Genomic DNA, 10,000 nt, shown 5'->3' with positions numbered 1-10,000 from the left:
AAGGGGTTGCTTGTCTGATGAGGACTCTCCAATGCCTACTATCAAAGGCATCCTGTTCCACCAAAATTCTTCTCACCATATCATACTTCACCTTATCTCGCCAACGAAATCTTTGCCTCCCTCTTGATATTCTCCCACCATTCATCCTCAACACGTGCCCTCATCATCTAAGTCAAGATACTCTTATCGACTTTGTAATCTTTACTATTGCCATTCCTCTTACTTCATCGCCTTCAAAATCTTTTAAGAAGTGACATTCCCATAATCCACCTCAGCATTCACATTTCAGTTTCTCAAGCTTTGCCTCCTCTTTTTGTCATAAAGCCCATATATTAACACTGGTCTTATTACTGTGCTACAGATCTTGACTTTTAGATTGATTGACAGTTTCTTATCACATACCACTCCAGCTACTTCCTTCCACTTCCGCCAGCCTGCTTTTATCCTAATTTCAACTTAAGCCTCACATCCACCCTCCGCCCTTATATTCACCACAGCTTCAGTCTTATCCACATTTATTCTCAAGCCAGCCCTCTGTACCGCCCATCTCATGTAATTCTTCCTCATTTGCAGTGGTAATCACCAATTTAGCTGTATACAGCAACTCCAACAACTCTTCATTTCTGAACTCTTCACTTAACTCATCCATGACCACCACAAATAAAAATGGGCTTAATGCTGACTCCTGGTGAAATCCAACACTAACTTGAAAGGTTTCTGTTTCCCCTACAGCTCTTATTACTTTTTCCTTGTTCTTTTGTACAACATCTCTACCATTCAAACCAATTCCTCTGGGACTTTCTCTTCTTCAAGCACCAAAAAATTACTTCTTTTGTTATTCTATTATAAGCCTCTTCTAGATCTACAAAAGCACATAAAAGGTTCTGGTTTCCCTCTAGCCTCTTTTCCTGTAGCTACCTTACTATAAAGATGGCATCCGCAGTCCCTCTCTCCCTAATGAATCCATGCTGCTGTTTCCCAATCTTTACAATCACTTATTTAGTGCCGTCTCAAAAACTTTAAAACCATGCTCTATTAGTTTAATTCCCTGTAGTTACTACATTCCAAGACATTGCCTTTCTGTTTTATAATATACAATAAATACCATTAGACTCTCCTCCCAGTTTTTAGGTATTAATCCCTCTTCCCTTATTGCTCTTACAAAATCAAGCATCCATTCTTCCCCTCTGTAGCTAGTATTCTGAACAATTCAATTTGAAATGCCAGTGCTTTCCCATTCCACATTTTACACACACACACACACACACTCTCTCTCTCTCTCCTCTCTCTCTCTCTCTCTCTCTCTCTCTCTCTCTCTCTCTCTCTCTCTCTCTCTCTCTCTCTCTCTCAGTTTTCAATAGTTGTTCAAAATATTCTCTCCATCTCTTCTTAATGTCTTCATCCCTATGCAATATATTTCTATCTCTATCATTGACAAGTCACAGTTGTCCCAAATCCTGTCTTAGCCCTTTCTTGAAATGTTCAAGAAATTGAAAAATAGAATACAAGCAAGATTTAATGAATCATAATTAAATACAATAATGCCTAATGAAATATGAAGACTTAATAATGAACTAAAAGTTAAATACTGTATGAAGATTTAAAAATGAACTACCCGTGTGAGCGGAATGCATCCTACGAGAAGGCCTGGGGATCTGGAACTGGAAAACAGTAGAGCAGGAGTCTGCTGTTTAGGGATGTCACGAACAGGTCCACTCTTGGGAACCCCATAAAGTCAGGACTTCGTTGGCTACTAGATAATTCTAAGACCACTCAAAGGCCACTATATAAGTCACTCTGCTTAGATGTCCCGAGCACATTCCTTTTGCCCGGAATGAAGCAAGCTGTCTTTTGCCCATCTTAGCATTTCTATTGCTAGATGACAAGGTGCTGCAAAAGGGTACTGCCGTGTTTGTTTATGTAAGTCACTACCATGGTGTTGTCGCTCATCAACACCACCGAGTGACCCACCTGGAACTGATGGAACTGCTGTAGGGCAAGGAAGGCTGCCCTCATCTCTAGGAGATTTATGTACCGGTACCTTTCGTGTTTTGACAGAGCCAACAGGCTGTGTGGTGCAGCATGTGGGCTCATCTTCCTTCTTTTCATGCATATGAAAGGAGTATTAATTTATTAATTCTGGGAGAGGGATGAGGAGGTTGACCCCTCAGTGGAGATTCTCGTTAGTCACCCACCTTCTCGGGTTTGTCTTTTGCTCAGGTTCCATAGGGACCAGAATATCTGGAGATTCCTCATGCTGAACCACCTGTAGTTTAGCTGCCACTGAAGAGATTGGATTCATAGGGGAGACCGTTGCGGACTAGACGAACCAGAGTCAATAGGCGACCTATGAGACATAACCTCTGCTGGGCTGGGAACACATCTCATTGAAGGAAGAGACTTGCCACCTTCCGCCTCTGGATTCTGTCGTCTGAGAGAAGAATTTCTGTAGGTTGGTATTGATGATCATGCCTAGGTATACCAGTCTCTGAAAAGGAAGCAGGGATTACTTCTCGAGATTTACTACAATCCCCAAATCGAGTTAAAATTTGAGGAGTCTGTCTCAGTGTTGAAAAAGGGTAGCCACTGATTCTGCTAGGATTAGCCAGTCGTCGAGATATCTTAGAAGACATATGCCAATCCTCTTGGCTCAGGTTGACATTAAGGTGAAACGAAAACTCATGAAAACCCGAGGTGCTGTTGAAAGACCAAAGCACCGCACCTTGAACTGGTATTGTCAGTATGATCCTTAGATACTTCTTTGGTGATGGATGTACTGGGATCTGGAAGTATGTGTCCTTGGGGTCCAGCATGCACATCCTCTGAAACTTCCCTTGTCATGGGGAAATTTATTCTACAAAGGTTCCCCTCATCTTCCTTTGCTTAGAAAGCTCTGCTCAATCAATGCAGTAAAAGTCTGTCATGCAGCCTTCAGCTAGACCTCAAATTGAAGAGCTCAGACCTTTTCCCTTCAGAGGATCAGCATGGGCTCAGGAGTGACTTTAAATGGTCTTTCCACTCCAGAAACTCAAGCCCCTTAGGTATGTCACTCAAGTGCTCAGGTCTCTCAAGAGGACACTCCTGTACCCTTGACTGGGTATCAGATAGGATTTGTCCTCTAGGCTACTCATAAGCCTCAGCCTAAGTTGTCTAGGATAACTCGTCACTTCCTCTGACTCATGCAACCTCAGCCGTTTTGATCCAATGAGTTTCTTGAAGTACCATTCCAGTTTGAGCGCATGAAGACAGGGATATCAGATCTCCCCTAACCAGGAAGAAACTGACAGTGATGCTAATCCTGGAGGTAGAAATCTGGTATGATAGGCAGCCTTATCATTGCACAAATAGCATCTTGTCTAAGATAGCGGTTTAACATAAGTCTAGAAGGAGGGGTAGAATGTCTGGTCATTCTCCTCTTCCTTTTTCCTCATTGGAGTGAAGCTGTTGCTTTGTTATATGCCCTTTTAATGAGAGAATGCCGTGACGTAGTTACTCGTCTTCAACACGGGGTATAGTTTCCTTGTTGAAGCCTTATGACGGGCAAGAGGGCTCTGAAATTTGGGAGTAATCTTCCCCAATTTGACTGTAAATTTCTCTCTATGCTATTTCTACTTCTCATCATTATTAATATTATTATTATTATTATTATTATTATTATAATTATTACTATTACTAATAACTGAGGTACAACCCTAGTTGGAGAAGCAGGATGCTGTAAGCCCAAGGATCAATTTCTCTCTCTATGCTATTTCTACTTCTCAACACTATTAATATTATTATTATTATTATTATTATTATTATTATTATTATTATTATTATTATTATTATTACTACTACTACTACTACAAGCCGGGGTACAACCCTAGTTGGAGAAGCAGGATGCTGTAAGCCCAAGGATCACAATTGGGAAGTTTTTCCATTCAAAGCTATATGCGAGATTATTGGGTGATCTCAGTCATCCCGAAGATGGTTTTGACCTTTGGCAGAACTATTCTCAAGAGTTGGGTCACTGGAATACATGGGGATCCAATCCTTGAGGTAGGACTCGGCTTCTGGCCAGAACTCCATCATTACATATATGGGGAGCATAATTCTTTATTTTCTTGGTCTTAGTTCTAACAGGTGAATTTAGCTTACACCCGTGCCTCTATATCTGTTTTGGTGCTATCCCACGGGTAGAATAGGGAGTGGACCAACTCGGAAGTATACTCTCGCTGTACCAATAGTGGAGAATGCAAATTTCCTCTCTGTATCATACCTTCTTAATATTCTTGAGCAGGTAAACCAACCAACCAGTCAATTACCTAGTCAATCACGACCCCTGCTCTATGGATTAATAACTAAAATATTAGGGATGCTCTTTCTAATAAGGATCCAAAGGAATTGGACGTACACTATATGAACCTGCTGACTGGTTTGAAAAAGATGTTAATGTAGTTATGCCTTCACAAAGAAAGCCAAAATCACTAATGTGGCTTCTTGCTGAACCTAAAGGAGTAATAGGAGATTACTTTATAATATGCAAATTGATTCAGAAAAAAATATGAACCATTACAACTAGAGATATATCTCGTTTTGGGAAAACTAGTTACCTCATCCATGCCAAATCATGCACAAAATCTGTAATATTATCTAACCTAAACACAATTAGCAGTTATGTAACAACAGATGTCAAATCTACCTAAATTTTAGCCATGAAAGGGGAGTAGTTTTCAACAAAGACCTTAATAAATTTACAGAAGAGGAGATACTGGTCATGTGTCCAGTAAATGTATGGAAAGTACATAAAGTCCCTGGAACATCAAGGATTATCCTTACTTTCCACGATGATGATGTACCTTTCCACATTATCATTAAAAATAAAAGGATCAAGGGGACTTTTCAAGCAGAAGCCACTGGAATGTTTTAATTATATTAAATTAGGACACCACTCTAAAGTTAGCAAGAATAAAAAAATGTGTTAATTTTCTTCTAAGTTTTACCATGTATCGTGTACATTTGAGGCCAGGTGTTTGAAATCTTAAAATTATAAATTTACTGATAGGAACCTTATAAATTTACTGATAGGAGCTGCGAGCTTTATAAGTTGGAAGAAGCTACCCTCAACAAATCCAGTTTAGAACACACAAGTGTGCCAAAATACCAGGCACACCCACATTACCCGGGGGCTCCTTATTTTGAATACGTTTGTACCAAAACTAAGGACTCCCTGCACCTCGCTAAACTTTGCTACGCAGGGTCCGGGGCCTAAGCAAGCTGTGTGTTGAAATGTTTAGAAGGGTGACTGTCCAGGTAAAAGTTATTCCGAGTCTTTGTAGGAAAAACTGTTGTAAACAGGACTTTCCCAACAGGGTATGGGGACGCAACAGTATTAGCTTAATACTAGGAACACAAGGGAGCATGGTTTGCCTGCAGTGGCTTGAGATCAGCTTATGGAGAGAACCCAGGATGCTGCTTTCCCCAAAATAGGGGAGGATGAAGAAAAGAATAAGAGCCACTCAAACCTTTTCATTCACGTAGATTAAAACCGGGTAACAGTTCCTTCAACGTTCTGCTACTTGCCCAATAAGGAGCTTGAGATATTATACCAGATGTTGTGCAGCCACCACAGGACTGATAGAGAATGTATCGAGCCTCCTGTGGGTCACGTCTTGCAGTTAGTGGGGTGTGAACATATTTTGAAATTTCCACACACCAGCTTGTAGAACCTGTGTCACAGAGAAGTTTCTTTTGAAGGACAGAGACAAAGCTATGCCCCTGATATCGTCGGCTCTTTGGCGACGTGAAAGAAGAGGGTCCGGATTCAGGGCATGGTCTATGACCTTGCGAATCCAGGCAGAGATGGTATTCTTAGTGACCCTCCTCTTGTTCCTCTCTGTGCTGAAGAAAAGTGCAGACACACAGGGATGGGCTGGGGCTGTCTTCTTGAGGTAGAGCCTCAAACTCCTAACTGGGCAGGGTCATCAGGTACAGAGCGAGGATTTGAAATCCGGAAGGAGTCGAATCGGGGATCTGCTACTCCTGGATTCTTAGTCTTGGCTACAAACTCAGGGATGAAGACGAACATTACCTCTTCCCATCCCCTTGAATGGGCGATGTCGTATGAGAGACCAAGAAGTTCATCAACTCGCTTGGCCGAAGCTAAAGCTAGTAGGAACACCGTCTTCCAAATGAGGTGGCGAACTGTTGCCTGGCGTAATGGTTCATAGGGAGGTCTCTTTAGAGACCTGAAAACTCAAACCCCATTCCACGGAGGAGGTCTAACTTCAGACTGAGGACAGGTAAGTTCGTAACTCGGTATGAGTAAGAAAAGTTCTGACGAGCCAGTAAACATTGGTACTTAGACCAGCGAGAATGCGCTGTAGAGCGCCGGCAAACTGGAGATTACTGGGGCATTGGAATTCGCTGATGAGCAGGCGAGTGCTGAGGCACCTAAGGGCGCTGATGCACTGGAGAGAGCTGACATGCTGGCGAGCGATGACGCTCTGGGAAACGCTGAAGTGCTGGAGGGCGCTAACGTGATGCTGGTGAGCGCTGGCGCGCTGGAGAGCATTGGTGTGCATCTAAACACTTAGGAGGTGCAGCACGAGCAGGCAAATGAAGAATAGGAAAAAGGAACGGTGAAGGCAGGTCAGCAGGTAAGTGTGATGGTTGAACTGGGACCGCGATGTGCCCTATGGAAGGGTGAACATCCACCAACCAGGAACGTGAACAATCCACAGAAGATTCCAAGACCGAAGTCCGAGGACTAGCAGCAGCATCATCAGGAGAAGGTCCAGGAACAGGTGAAGGTCGAGGGCCGTAAGACGACTTAAGCGGAGGCTCCTCTACAGGAGACGGCTGCGAGGATGAGGCTCAAGAGCCAAAGAGGTGCCTTTACACCGATGGTGAAGGGCCACCTCTAAGGCGAAGCGGAGGGCGAGCTCTACATTGAAGAAGCCCTCTATGGGCCGGGAGATCAGTAAGCTGACTTTTAGACGCAGCAGTCCTTCGCAGAGGAGTCTCTAAGAGTGAACTCCCCTGAGGAGGAGAAACACTTGCAGGAGAGACAAAAGAAAGACCAAATTCCCCCCTAGAAGGATGAGCAGGAATGGGAGGAACAGAGTTGGCAGCAACAGTTGGAGAGTCTGAAGGTGCAGGGGCGCTGGCAGCAGCCATACAAGACTCCTCAGACACTACAACGTCGACTCACGACAGAGAATCTAACTCCGAAGTCGGCGACAGCTGCGCAATAGCACCACGGATGATGAAGCTCAGCAAAGAGTCCTTGGGGGCCGGACCCGGAAGCCCCAAGGATGACCACACCTGTACAAAAGGAGACAGAGAGTTGGCATCACGGGGGGGGGGGGGGGGGGGCTATTCGCTAGGGCAGTGGTCTTCATTGTGCGGCTCGCGAGCCAATGGCGGCTCACAATGACTAGATTATCGGCTAGCAGGAGAGAAAGAGAAATGTAGAGAATTCATCAGTGATCAAAGAAAAATTCCCAAGTACTACATATAAATTTCATCCTTTTGCCATATCACTCCTCTTTTATTAAGATTAGTAATAGGAATAGGTTTATCTGTCTAAAAATATGAACTCTGAAATATCGATTACTCGATCAGGGTTGCATGAAACTGAATTCACTTGAAAAAAACAAAATTATTGTAAATGGAGAGCCATATTTTTACCTCACACCAAGGAGTCGTTGACTTTCCAGTAACCATGACTGAGTAATCAAAATTTTAATGTTTATTTATTAAGGCCACATGAAAATTATCAGAATATAGTGGCTCTGGCAATTCTTTACTTTTCATAGGTTGCAGAAAATTTTACAAAGACAACACATGATTGCGTGGATCTTGGCCAAACATAAGAAATCTTTTACAAATGCAGAGATTGTTGAAGAATGTGTTTTGGCATCAGCAGAGAAAATGTATTGTTGTTTTAATAATAAAGATGTAATTTTTTTTCAAACAAATCATATCGGGCACAACCATACTGACGAGGACTGAAGAAATCTGTAATCCATCAGCTTTTTAATTATTTAATATTGTATTGAACGAAAACACAGATATTTGTGATGCTGCACAGATATGCATTTGGGTAAGATTTCCAAAAGAACACTTATTCTGGGAAGAACTATAGTTCCTATTACCACTATATGACCAAGGTAGAGGAGAAGACTTTTATGACTGCACTATTTGGGTTTTTTTCTGACAATATCCTAAAATGGTCTAACATGGTTTGTGTGTGTCCTACTGGTGTCCCCAACATGAGAGACAAAGAAAAGGGTCTCATTGGATTAATGAGGAAGGAAAGGGAAATTCCAAATCTGGCCACATTCCATTGAAAAATTCACTAGGAGGCACTTGTGACAAAATCCAAAGATTGTGAACTTCAAAATGTAATGCAGCTGGTTGTTCGGGTGGTAATTCTTTCATTCAAGGAGATTGAATCATCGTCAATTTCGTGAACTTCTGGCTGAGTATGGAGAATTAGTGATGCTTAATGAAGTGAGATGATTTTCTCCAGGCAGAGTGCTTGGCTGATTCTTGAGTCTCCTGCCTCAAATTCGTGAGATCACTGCAAGCAAAGGAAAAGTTGAACCTGAACTTGAGAATCCTGAGTGGATAAGGAAACTGTCTTTCCTAACTGATCTCGCCTGCCACCTGAATGCACTAAAATTAAAGTTACATGAAAGAAGCAAACAGGAGCTGCAATGGAGTCACAGCATTTCAAAACAAGATCACATCACTTTTCATACGGGACAGACAATTTGTGCATTTTCCAAACCTTAGGAAAGCCACACTTGGCAAACCAGAAATGTTACAAAGAATTGGGAAAGGAGTTTAAGGCAATAAAGAACAAGGACTTATTTACTTTTATTGAGACCCCATTTAATGTGTATGTTTCAACCTTAAGTTCTATACCCGCTAAACTTTGCCCCGATCATTCTCCGGTGGGTTCAGATCGTTGAGCTGAAGGCAAATAAAATGCTAAAGGTGATTTTAAAATCAGGTGAGGAAAATTTCTGGCATACTGCCCCTGATATAAACTACCCAGTTTTGAAGCAGACTGCGTATAAAGTGATGTGCTATTTTGTGAGCACATACTCTGCATTTTCAACTATAAATATTGCGAAGAAGAAACAGAGAAATAGTCACTAATAGACATTTGGATATCCTAAAGAGGATAGCCGGGACAAATTACAAGTACAGCTTGGAGAAAGCGAAGAAACAGCTTGGTCATTTCTGATCATTTAAAAATTAAATGAAGGTACTGTATTTATTTTGAATTTTATATTAACAAAGCCAAGATGTTTAATATTATCTATTTATCAATAAGGTTCGTTACTTGTGTTATTTTATAGATATGTGTCTTTGGAAACACACAAAAAGTTGAATCTAGATTCCACACATGAAGACATATTTTACACACACACACACATATATATGTATATATATATATATATATATATAAATATATATATATATATATATATATATATTATATATATATATATATATATATATTTATATATATATATATATATATATATATATATATATATATATATATACAGTCAGCGCGGATCGCTGTGTCCGGGCAGCATCCGCCGTGCATTCATTTTGGTCCCCCCCCCATATCTACACTAATACACAATATAAATCAATAAAAATTTAATTGAACACTCACCAATATCCCTGCTACTTGTCTATATGGTAGCCTTTCCTCTTCTTGACCTCCAAAAGTCGTCGAGGAACACTATCGGCGAGGTTTTGGAGTATTTCAGCAGGTATTTCCGCCCACACCTTATGGAGCGCCGCCTCGAGAAGTGTCACGTTTGTTGTCACTTCTTTACGAAGGCGGGCTTTAACTATCGCCCAAAGGTTCTCAATGGGCGAAATATCAGGACTTTGACCTGGCCAATCAGGAATATAGTTCACTTCGCTATTTTCCAGCCACTTTTTCACTTTTTTTAGCCGTATGGCAAGGGGCACCGTCCTGCTGAAAAAT

At 41.5% G+C, this 10,000-nt stretch overlaps 1 protein-coding gene across 3 annotated transcripts in view; it reads right to left on the bottom strand.

Moving 5' to 3' along the window:
* The window catches only part of LOC137643994 (vesicle-associated membrane protein 7-like), a 276,913-nt gene that overhangs the window by 55,379 nt on the left and 211,534 nt on the right, over positions 1 to 10,000 (bottom strand). The gene's annotated exons all lie outside the window — the stretch shown is intronic.

This window comes from Palaemon carinicauda, chromosome 7 (genome assembly GCF_036898095.1).
Source record: "Palaemon carinicauda isolate YSFRI2023 chromosome 7, ASM3689809v2, whole genome shotgun sequence".
Classification (NCBI taxonomy): domain Eukaryota; kingdom Metazoa; phylum Arthropoda; class Malacostraca; order Decapoda; family Palaemonidae; genus Palaemon; species Palaemon carinicauda.
The sequence above is the reverse complement of the archived record's forward strand: the minus strand, read 5'-3'. Positions and strand labels throughout refer to the sequence as shown.